The sequence below is a fragment of the Podarcis filfolensis genome (assembly GCF_964270895.1).
Source record: "Podarcis filfolensis genome assembly, chromosome: 11".
In the NCBI taxonomy this organism is placed as follows: domain Eukaryota; kingdom Metazoa; phylum Chordata; class Lepidosauria; order Squamata; family Lacertidae; genus Podarcis; species Podarcis filfolensis.
Window position 1 is genome coordinate 52887699 of NC_139613.1, and position 11134 is coordinate 52898832.

General features: G+C 41.4%; 1 protein-coding gene and 1 long non-coding RNA gene across 5 annotated transcripts in view; one reads left to right on the forward strand and one right to left on the reverse strand.

Moving 5' to 3' along the window:
* Window positions 1-4677, reverse strand: part of LOC310745152 — a 40852-nt gene extending 36175 nt beyond the window's left edge. Inside the window, exons 1-2 of the long non-coding RNA XR_014539992.1 lie at window positions 4599-4677; window positions 3257-3336 (exon numbers count right to left, since the gene is read on the reverse strand). This is a non-coding gene — a long non-coding RNA (uncharacterized lncRNA). The remainder of the gene's footprint in view (window positions 1-3256; window positions 3337-4598) is intronic.
* Window positions 1-11134, forward strand: part of CNTNAP4 (contactin associated protein family member 4) — a 281703-nt gene that overhangs the window by 43917 nt on the left and 226652 nt on the right. The gene's annotated exons all lie outside the window — the stretch shown is intronic.

An 11134-nucleotide genomic window follows, 5' to 3' on the forward strand; every position in this document is an offset into this window, starting at 1 on the left:
GTGGAAGAAACCTGGGCAGTGCTGAATGTCACATCCATTGCCTGGTGTGTCCTGTTGGAAATAGAAAAGAGCTTTCCCCTTGGCCTGCCTTTATATCCACTTAGTTGCCAAGTGCTTTTGTGACATCACAAGGAACCCACAGCCAATGGCAACAGCTGGGGAGGCATCATCTTCATTGCTTTGAGCCTCACAATGGCAGGTGGACCTATCAGTGATTGTGTGCTTCTTTATTCGGGATGATGGGGGAACTGTACTCCAAACCACTGAACCTCTTGGGCTTGCCCATCAGAAGGTCAGCGGTTCGAATCCCCGCAACGGAGTGAGTTCCCGTTGCTCTGTCCCAGCTCCTGCCAACCTAGCAGTTCGAAAGCACTCCAGTGCAAGTAGATAAATAGGTACTGCTGCAGCGGGAAGGTAAATGGCATTTCCATGCGCTCTGGCTTCCGTCACAGTGTTCTGCTGTGCCAGAAGTGGTTTAGTCCTGCTGGCCACTTGACCCATAAAGCTGTCTGTGGACAAACGCTGGCTCCCTTGGCCTGAAAGCGAGATGAGCACCGCAACTCCATAGTCACCTTGGACTGGACTTAACCATCCAGGGGTCCTTTAACTTTTCCTTTTTTACCTCCAGTTCTGGGCATACCAATACTAGCATCTTTATCTTCCACGAATGTGCCTATTCCCTTTTTAAAGTCATCCAGTTGGTAGCCACTGCTTCATTCATAGCAGTCACATATGGGGTTTATATTCTCTGTGACCCTAAAGTTTCATTCCTGATCAGTCTCTGCCAGTTCCCCCAATCTGCCCAAGCTACTGTTCCTGTTAATATGAGGGATGAGAGCTTTAAAGAGCACCGTGCGGAAGTCAGCCAACAGCCATCATTTTAGAAGAAGCCGTGAGACTGTGTCACAGGTAGATTTTAGAAGCATTCCTATAAAAAAAACTTTTTACAATCATGCCACCTGATTAATTAAACATTTTTCATTTAATTAATGGGTTATATTTTGCAGCCCTAATGAATTTCCCTGATAGCATAGTCATTCAGAGCAAACAATCATTATATTTGTGTGGATGGTGAAATTGTGAGCAGAGGAACACATTCACTTTTAATTGGGAATACCCCTTGAAAAGAAACGGAAATTTCAAAAGGCTCCACCACTGACTGAACTCAGTGGGAAAACTCCCATTGTTCTGAATGGATCTGGAAGGTACAGGTAATTGCCACATGTACTTGTTAGGGCAATTTCACTTCATGCTGGCTTAACATTATCTGATTCCTAAAATCAATGGGACCATTGCTGTTGCCTTCAATGGATGGAACACATGGTTCCCATGCTCTTCTCCATTGTGTAAAAGAATTGGGACAAGATTTCCTTTTATTGATGGGTTATTACTGCGTTTTGACAATACCCTGTCATCCTCTTCTTTGTAAGGACCTCAGAAGAGATCCATGGTTTGTGGGTAAATAATGGATATATTATAAAGTGCTCCACAGCTCTGTTATCAGTAGGCTTTCTACTAGTTATTCTGTAATTACTTTTCAGATTTATCACACGGTGCTTTACAGCAGCTAGCCCAATGGTGAATTGTATCATGCATAAATCATAAACAATTGCTGGACTCTCCAGTATTTATTTAAATATACTATGGTAAGGCAGAACTCCTTTCTCCATCTAAGAGGCTCTAATTATTTAGAGAGATGATGTTGTTACCCTCGGAGGATTTCTTTGCAGTGGATATAGCATTGATAAATCTAATCATAAGTGCTCATAAATTTTGGAAATGCAATATTGAATCATATGGTGTTCTTAAAATGAAAACCCAGGGAAGAATAATTAGTGTAGCCAACCAAATCAAGGTGATTTTAAAAACCTATTTTGTTCAGTTAATGCCTCCAAAACATATTGGACTCAACTCTGCTTATGCAGCACCATTTTCATTTGACTGGAGGTTTTTTCCTTCCCTTTTAATGAGAACTCAGTCCAATGGTGATGCAGTCTTCTCACCAGGTTCATCTGCTGAAGTGTGAATATCTTTACGTAATCCTTATTACCTTGGAACATTTTGAACTTTAATCTTTAATTTGCCGCAAGTACCAAAGTCTGAAAAAGTTGAGGTCTGCTTTACATTACATTACGTCAGTTGAAATGAAATATAATTTGACAAAATAGTTGGAGCGTATTCAAATCAGGAAATAAATTTTCAATATTGGTTCTAACCCACTTACCCCGAGGTACAAAAAAAAAAAGAGAGAAAAAACTTCAGATGGATTTAGGCTCAGTTGGGAGTACAAGAGATTAAAATAATTTTCAAAAGGAACTGAAAGTGTGATCCGCAACACAACCACTTGATCCATTGGGGTTATTTCAATTCCAGTAACTGTCTTTCAAGATATTGATATTGCTTCCATAAATGGGCTCAATGCCTAGGCATCCCTGTTATGGAAAAAGAATATAAAAAGTAAATTCAATTTGTAAGTATTGTTCAAATAAACTATACTTTTAATATATCAAACCTGATAATTTTATGGCAAACTAAGTTATACACAATACATTCTATGTTTCTAAAGTTTGATCTGTGAAATGCACGGAACAAATTATGTCCTGCACATTTTTCAAGATTGCCTTAAAAAGTTGGCCTCCTCTCACCAACCTTAAATTCAGCATTTCCAGAAATGGTACATCTCTACTAACACAACACTGGGTGATAATCAATGTTAGTCACACACAGAGTTGATCTCCTGAAATCAGTGGATAAATAATATAAGTCTATTGCTTTCATACTCTGTTCTGAGTATGCCTAACACTGCATATCACCCACTGGATTCAAATACTGAATTTCATTTTCTTTTTCCCTCCCAATCCCTTTTTCTTTTGTGTTGTGTCTTTCAGATTGTTAGTCTTTCTGGAAGCCTTCTTTGGCTGAGGAGTGATTAAAAATAAATTAATTCCACTTGTTTTATGGAATCAAGGCGAGTCAAGACCTCTCAGCTCCCACACTGAGAAACAGTTAAAAAAAAAAATCTTCACAGAACTATAGTGAGGATGGCTGAATAAACATGAAATATTTTTGCAAAGTAACATGTAAATAACTTAAAATAACCTATGGAAAATTCCCCCTAAATACTTGAGGGCAAGATGATGGCTTTAGATCATTATAATTTGGGGAGGTTACTTTAGGTTTGGGACAGACTGTCTGGACAAAGGGACAAGACAAGCAAACCATGGAATTTTTTTCTCATTGCATTAAAGGTTATTACTTTCAGGTCCTTGGTACTCTTTAAATGCTTGACTTAGCCACATAATTCCTTGGGAAAGCCTCATTATTGAATGGCAGCTTCTGGGAACATAGGAAGTTGCCTTATGATAGAAGTAGATAGACCCTCAAAATAAAATCTGAACAAAATTGGTGAAGCAGCAAAGAGTTTATTGATTACAAAATGTTCATTGCAAGAGCAGGTGTCCAGAGCAGGCACACCCAAAATTGACACTGCATACGCTTTTATTCCCTATCTCTGAAGTGCAGGATCTCTGTCTTGTTTCCCCATTGGCTGGGTACTTGAAACATTTAGAGCCTATCTTGACCGCCTAATTTCCATCCTAAAATCTCCGCCTTGGTTGATATCTCGCATTACCCAGATTTCAACAACCACCCCTCCTTGCATGCTGAAGCATACAAATAAACTGTTTTCCAGCTGCAAGCTGTCTTATATATGAACATCCTAACCATAAGCTGTTCTAAGTATGAGTGTAAGCAAGTCTGGGGCCGTTTGTGGTTGTATGTCAAGGCCTCCAAGCCAGCCCCACTGTTAGAATCAATAAAGTCACGCTGACACAGAATTTTGCTTTCAGGTTAATGGGCAAAATTTAGTCCAAAATTTTACTGATTACAGCAAAAGTGAGCGGTATTGGCTTAGGCATTGGCAAAAGACTATACAGTATTGGACTCCTGCCCCCTTTGCTGGAAGTCAGTAAGGATAAACCACCAAAGGAGGGAATCACTTCGGGGGAACCCACCTGCAGCTCTCCTTGGTGTTCCCAGAGGCCCTCAAGCGGACTTCAGACAGGATCCAGGCCCCAGATTCCTTTAACAGAATACCCTTGGACAATGGAGGGGCAGGCAATGGCCGACCTCACCTCCCCCACACACCAGTAAGCCAATGCCTAACTGCCAAACCTTACAAAGTTGTGACGATTGCTAAGAGGCAGGCGAAAACCAAATGGCCAGTGCCAATCTGCCAAATGGGAAAAATTCCTACCTGGTCACCGTCCCAAGACAGCCGACCAACCGAAGTCCAAAGCAAGTCCAGAGGACACCTAAATTAAAGGGCAGGTGGGCAGGTGTTCGGCAGCGCGGAGCAGGTGCTTTATACCCCCTCATGACCCCCTCAGGACCACCCCGTTCAAAATTATTGGCCAAGAGGCCTGGGGTGATTGTGGTGCCACCCTGGCATAAGAGTATTACTCCACTCACGCCAGGGAGGGGAGGAACTGGGTTGAGGGCCTGCCCGCAACCAGGACCATCTTTTAAGATGATCCTATTTGCCTTACAGTTGCAGCATTGTGGCCCAGGTGAAAAAGCAACGTTATCATTCCTCCCACCTTATACCAGGTACAACCATTGGCCCATCTCGCTGACTGACAGCAGCGCTCCAGGCTTTCCCACAGAACTTCTTCCAGCCCTGCCCAGAGATGTCAGGGACTAAATGTGAAACTCTCTGGTTGCAAAACATGTGTTCTATGACCAAGCAATGTTCCAGCCTCTTTCGCAACCTGTGCGCCAGTGATGGATGTTCTAGACACCAGAACAGGTGGAGGAGGGAAAGCAACTCATTAACGGTAGTAATAACTATGTATTTTAAATTAGCGATGTTTTCTTATCAGAATTAAGGTAACTTCAACAACAGTTAAATTACTGTCTGGTTGTTTGCCAGGTTTAGTGGGAGGGTGTTTTTTAGTGAAACACATAATGAAAATGTGCTACCTTCCCAGCTATAATGGGAGGGGGATATAAAGAGAGTGACAATTTAATAATCTAGTGAGTATTCATAAGGCAGACTTATTTCAGAGGCGAATGACATTCCAAATTGTTATCAAATTAGTTGAAAGATATTATACAATGATATGCAGAAAAACCTTTTAAAAATATATCCTTCTGTTTCCTTTGTATATTAATACAATATCATTTTTAATTTAAATTGGAGACCCATCTTACCTCCATTAATTTATTCATAAGCCCTATTGTGTTCTCTTTCAAGGTCTTACTGTTTTATTACCATACTATTAATACACTGCATGTGTATTCTAAGAATTTACATATTGAATTAACCTTTCCTACCTGCCCACAAAATGTTTGCACATGTTGGTAAAAGTGAAATGAACCATTTAACCTATCTCCTTATTCTCCACAAGGTAACGTTGATGTGATTTATAGCTTCAGAAAACAATGGTATTGCTTTTGAATAGCAAAATTCAAACTACTGTAGGCACTATTCTAGATTACAGGGGGAAATGTGGATTAAAGTTTAGGAATACGGTTAAATTCAAGTGAAGGAATAGCAGAATCTATTCTCAGTGTCAGTGCTAAGGCTTGGGATATTCAAAACAATATCATTGTCACTCTGAGCATTGCAAAAGTCATCCCCCGCCCACCCCACTACAATACTGCCACAATTTATGTATATATCTGAGATCAGGAATGCAATCTTCCAGGAAATAAGGATGGCTTAAACCGTGGCATCACATGCTACTCTAAAAACCACACAAGCGTACACAGTTCGGTTAGGCCGTATCACATAGCAAGAGCAATTATTTTTAAATTCTGCTCACGCTGTAATACCCATTTTGGATGCAATCCAGCTCCTTTAAAATCAATTCTCTTTAAAATCAATGCCAGTCTTACCACTGTCTTCAATGGGAGAAACACTTGTGCTTTCTAAAGACCCCTTCTGGTATCTGATGTAGAGTGAATTGACTTAAAATTTCCCCGAGAGAGAGAGAAAAAATGACTTCATACCTGAATATTCCAAATACTGAGGTTATCTTATTACACAGAATGCTTTGTTTATCTTAGACAGTCGGCAAGAGCCATCCTTGCATGTTTTAAGATGATAGCCAGTATCTGATGGGAAATGCTTTGTATTGCTAACAAATTAGAAGTTTAATCTGTCATGCTGCATTATCTGTTTCAATTGTATTCTAGTTCCTACCAGACTATCATGTCCGCCATTTTTTATTTAGGGAAAAAAATGACAGTATACAGACCGTTTATTAAAATCAATGATTCCCATGTGTTTTCGTGATTACTGAAAATGACTGTTATGAATATGAATTATATGTGAGCTAGGAATGCAGATGTTGCATTTTGTTTTTATTTTTTGCATTGCTCTCCTGCTTTTCCTGTATCTTGGGACACAAGGTGGTATATAAGTGACTCCCAGCTAGTCAACCATCTGGGTGCAAGCCAGCTTCAGTACAGTGGTTGACTCATGTGCCTTCAGACCATATGTGTGGATAATGGTGGAGAAGTGTGGGATGAACAAAAGAGCTGTAATGCCTGCATAGGCCTTCAGTTATTATAATAGTCCACTTAGTTCAAGTCATTTGGTTACTGCTGCATACAGCTCTACACAGGTGGCGCTGTGGTCTAAACCACTGAGCCTCTTGGGCTTGCTGATCAGAAGGTTGGCGGTTTGAATCCCCACAATGGAGTGAGCTCCCGTTGCTCGGTCCCAGCTCCTGCCAACCTAGCAGTTCGAAAGCACGCCAGTGCAAGTAGATAAATAGGTACTGCTGCTGCTGGAAGGTAAACGGCATTTCTATGTGCTCTGGTTTCCATCACGGTGTTCCATTGCACCAGAAGCAGTTTAGTCATGTTGGCCACATGACCTGGAAAGCTCTCTGTGGACAAATGCCGGCTTCCTCGGCCTGAAAGCGAGATGAGCGCTGCAACCCCACAGTCACCTTTGACTGGACTTAACAGTCCAGGGTTCCTTTACCTTTTTACGTTAACCTTACAGCTAGTTTATAAATGTGCAAACTACACATGGCATGAGATGGCACTGTTTTACAATGTAAAAAATAAATTTAGGGACCTGATAAGATTGATCTAGACATAATACTGCGGGACGCAGGTGGCGCTGTGGTCTAAACCACTAAGCCTAGGGCTTGCCGATCGGAAGGTCGGCGGTTCGAACTGGGTGAGCTCCCGCTGCTCGGTCCCTGCTCCTGCCAACCTAGCAGTTCAAGAGCATGTCAAAGTGCAAGTAGATAAATAGGTACCACTCCGGCGGGAAGGTAAAAGGTGTTTCCGTGTGCTGCTCTGGTTTCACCAAAAGCGGCTTAGTCATGCTGGCCACTTGACCCAGAAAAACTGTCTGCGGATAAACGTCAGCTCCCTTGGCCAGTAAAGCGAGATGAGCGCTGCAACCCCAGAGTCGTTCGCGACTGGACTTAACTGTCAGGGGTCCTTTACCTTTAGACCTAATACACATCTGTGCGGATCTTTTCTTTAGTCTTCCAGCATAAGTAGGCTCAGGCTGAAATCATGGATGCACAAATAAGCACTGTTGATTTTGATGGAAATTCTGAATGGACATTTTAGCAGGTATAGGGAACTGGTGACCCTGCGTAAATTGCTGAAGTATGGCTCACATCATCACTAACCAATGGCCATCCTGTCTGGGGCTGATAGGAATGGAGTCTGACAATATCTGAAGGGTCAGGTGGCTTAAAAATGCAATAAATAAATAAATAAATAAATAAATAAATAAATAAATTTCCTACATTGTAGGAAATGATCTTAGTTTAGCTAGACTAAACAGTGTTGACAAAGTCCCAACCTAAACATATTACTGTTGTTATTTATTGTTTGTAAACTGCCCTTCATCAATAGATCTCAGGGCAGTTCACAGCATAAAAATACAATAAAAATATACATAATAAAAACAAGAAGAAAAACAGCCTGAACTCACAACTCCTTACCCCATCTTGTGTTGGTCTACTCAGAAATTAGTTCCACCGAGTTAAATGATGTGTTTGTATACTGTTGTAGTTGAACAGTCCAAGTTTATGCATATATTCTCAGCAGTAAGTCTCACTGAGTTCAATGTGGCTTACGCCCACGTAAGTGCATATACCATATACCAAATCATTTCCTCTGTAGTAATGAATGTAATTACTCCAGAGTATGTTAAAGTTAGGAAGGTGTTCATGATTCTTGCCTCTAGCATGGTCCAGAATGCATGATTTGGCAAAGCAAGAAATTCTGAGTGTAAACAGACTTCATTTTATTTGAAAGCTGCGGATGCCAAATCTCTCAAGCATCATCATAATCCTTTCTGAATTCCAAAGGGGAAAGAGCTAAATCATTTCCTCATTTTGCATCTGCAACCTTTGCCGCCATGCTGCTTGGAGAAATCTCGTGCCCGCTCTTTTATTAAATCTGCATTGAAATTACGGTAGATTGTGGAATTAGGTTTTAGATAACGTGAATGAGCCTTAATTTGGCTGATGGGCCAATATTTATTTATATGTTGATCTACACTCTCCTGTGTCTGCATTTCATCTCCCCCAGGCCTTTCCTTTTAATTGCATTTCAGCTTTTCTCCTCCCATGCAATGTTCTCTCTTCATTTCCCTCTTTTGGCTTGCTCCGCTCATTTGCAGACATCTGGTTTTTAAACTGCTACTATTATAAGTAAAGTCAATATACCGCTCCATCAGCCCCTGGCACCGCTGGTACCACAAGCAACTGTCTGCCTTCTCCCCCCACCCTTCTTTCCCCCTGAAGACTGCTTGAGCTAACTTTGCAACCTGTTCACTCTTCAGGCCCGAAGTCAGTCTGCTTCAGCTTTTTCTGTCGCTGCTTGCAGATCGGCATCCCAATGAGCAGACACAACTTTGTGGAATGCATGCAGCCCCCTTTGTCTCTGCTTGGTTCGATGCTTGATGCATGCAAATGATGATTTGGCTGTCAGTATTACTATCCTGGGTGTCATGAATGAGCCAGCCCCCAAGGGAAGTTGGCAGCCAACCCCCAGGGAAGGAAGTAGCCAGCAAGAGAGAGGGTTAACTGCAAGACAGGAGGATTATAGGCAAGAGCCAACTCTCCCCCGCCATTAGGAATGCCAACTGATAGCTGAGTTGCAGAGAGTCAGCCGGCAGCTTGCCAGCGCGCCAGTGAAGGACAAAATGAATCGAAAGCAGCTCAGAGAGTGGGAAGGACCACAGAAGTACATTATCAGTGAATGAGGAAGGGGTGGAAGCTGACCCTCTTAGCCCAAGGTCTAGGCATATGGGGGGGTCTTCAAGACAGAATACATCACAAGAGGAAGTACGGCTGTTTCTGGTCTCGCCGGAAACACCCTCCTTAGAAGGGACATCTTTGATTTATGGTGGATGGCTGTGCTCACCGCTCCGGTGAACTCTGGTTTTTTTTGCAATAAATCTTTTTAATTAACTACGCTCGTTTGTTACCAAGACTCTCTGACACGGATGCTGGGGTTTTTTAAAGAATTTTTTTTTAACTACAGCCAGGAATTTGGTTGGATATTGATATCAGTTGCGCATATCAACCTTGCTAATCTCTCTTATACTTGGCCTTATGAACCTTTCATTTCTGGCCATTCTCACTCCCATCTCTCATATTGTTTTGAAATGACAAATCGATTCCTCTTCACTGAGGGATCGCGTTGCGATCGGATCCCTGAGCACCCACCACCACCCTGTGTGGGCAGGGCTAAGCTCTGCTTCACTCTGGTTGGTGGCTTTCCGAGTCACTTAGGCCCTAAAGCCAATCACTTGGCTTGGGGGGTGGCTGGGAAACCCTTATTATACCTTGCACATTGTTTGCTGGTTCTCTTGCCTTTGTGCAGCAGATCCCCTGCCCACCCTCCCTTTACTTAGGTTCGTCTGGCCTTGCTATGGACATTGTTGGTCCCCTGTTTTGCAATGGGGGCCCGGTAGGAATTTTTCCATCTGGCAAATTGGAGGAGCCATTTGGTTTTTGCCTACCATGAAGCAACTGTCACAATTTTGTAAGGATTGGCAGTTAGTCCCTTAATTGTCAGGGGTCCCTTTACCTTTATTAAGATAAATTCAATAGTGTGAATAAGTTTTGATGGATGCAGTAATGGAATACTGAATGGTATAGTTTTTGTAAAATATGCAGGGATTTATGATATGCAAAATGAACCGTGGAAAGAGAAGAAGGGAAGTCAATCATATTTTAAGGATGCAAAATGAGTAATTTAAATAGTAAAACAGAAAATTTAATAAAAATTATATATATAAAGAAGCTGATGGTTCTAGCTTTGTATTCATTTGAGTGCCAACTAATTGGCCACCACTAGAAACAGAATACTGGGCTACTTCATTCGCAGTTCTTACACTGTTCTTCCAAAAGGTCTTGTACCGAGGAAAATCCCAGCAGACACTGTGCACCCTAGGTAAACAGCCACAAAATGAGGCTACCCAAATAAAGTGAATATAGGAATTCAGCGTAAATATAAAAACTCTACATGCATACTGATTTGCATGACCACAACCTCTCTAGGGAGAACGAAGGTGCTTCAAACCCCTTTGTGCAGATATTGTGAAAGAACCAGCACTAATAGTTCTCATCAGGATTTCTTCTATGGATATAATTGTTTTCGTTTTTCCTAGCTCCCTAAGAAATTATTGCTTTGGATAGGATGCTCAATGAATTAGAATTAATTCCTTCTTTAAAGGCAGATGTGATATTGTAAACCCTTATAGCTTCATTGAACACATCTCTTGGTAGAAGGCAAGATTCAGCATTGATCCTCTTTTACTCTGCTGAGTGCAACCAAAGAGACTACTCTTGACCCATCCAGCGCTATTTATTGGACCTATTGGTTACTTTTCCAACAGAGAAGTTTTACATAATTTTCTTGCTTTTGCTAAACAGCAAATGCCAGCAGGGCCTAATCAGGTCAACATTTCCTGGCCTTTTTCTCTCTGTTTCCATTCAGTTTTCTTTCAGCTAAAACTAGAGCAGCTATTGATTCTCAGTTTATTTTTATTTTTATTTTATTTTTTGCAGATATAAATGGAGAAAGAATGCTTGTCCTGTTTAGCAATCAGGCTGGAAAAGGATTTAACATCCTGAAATATTGA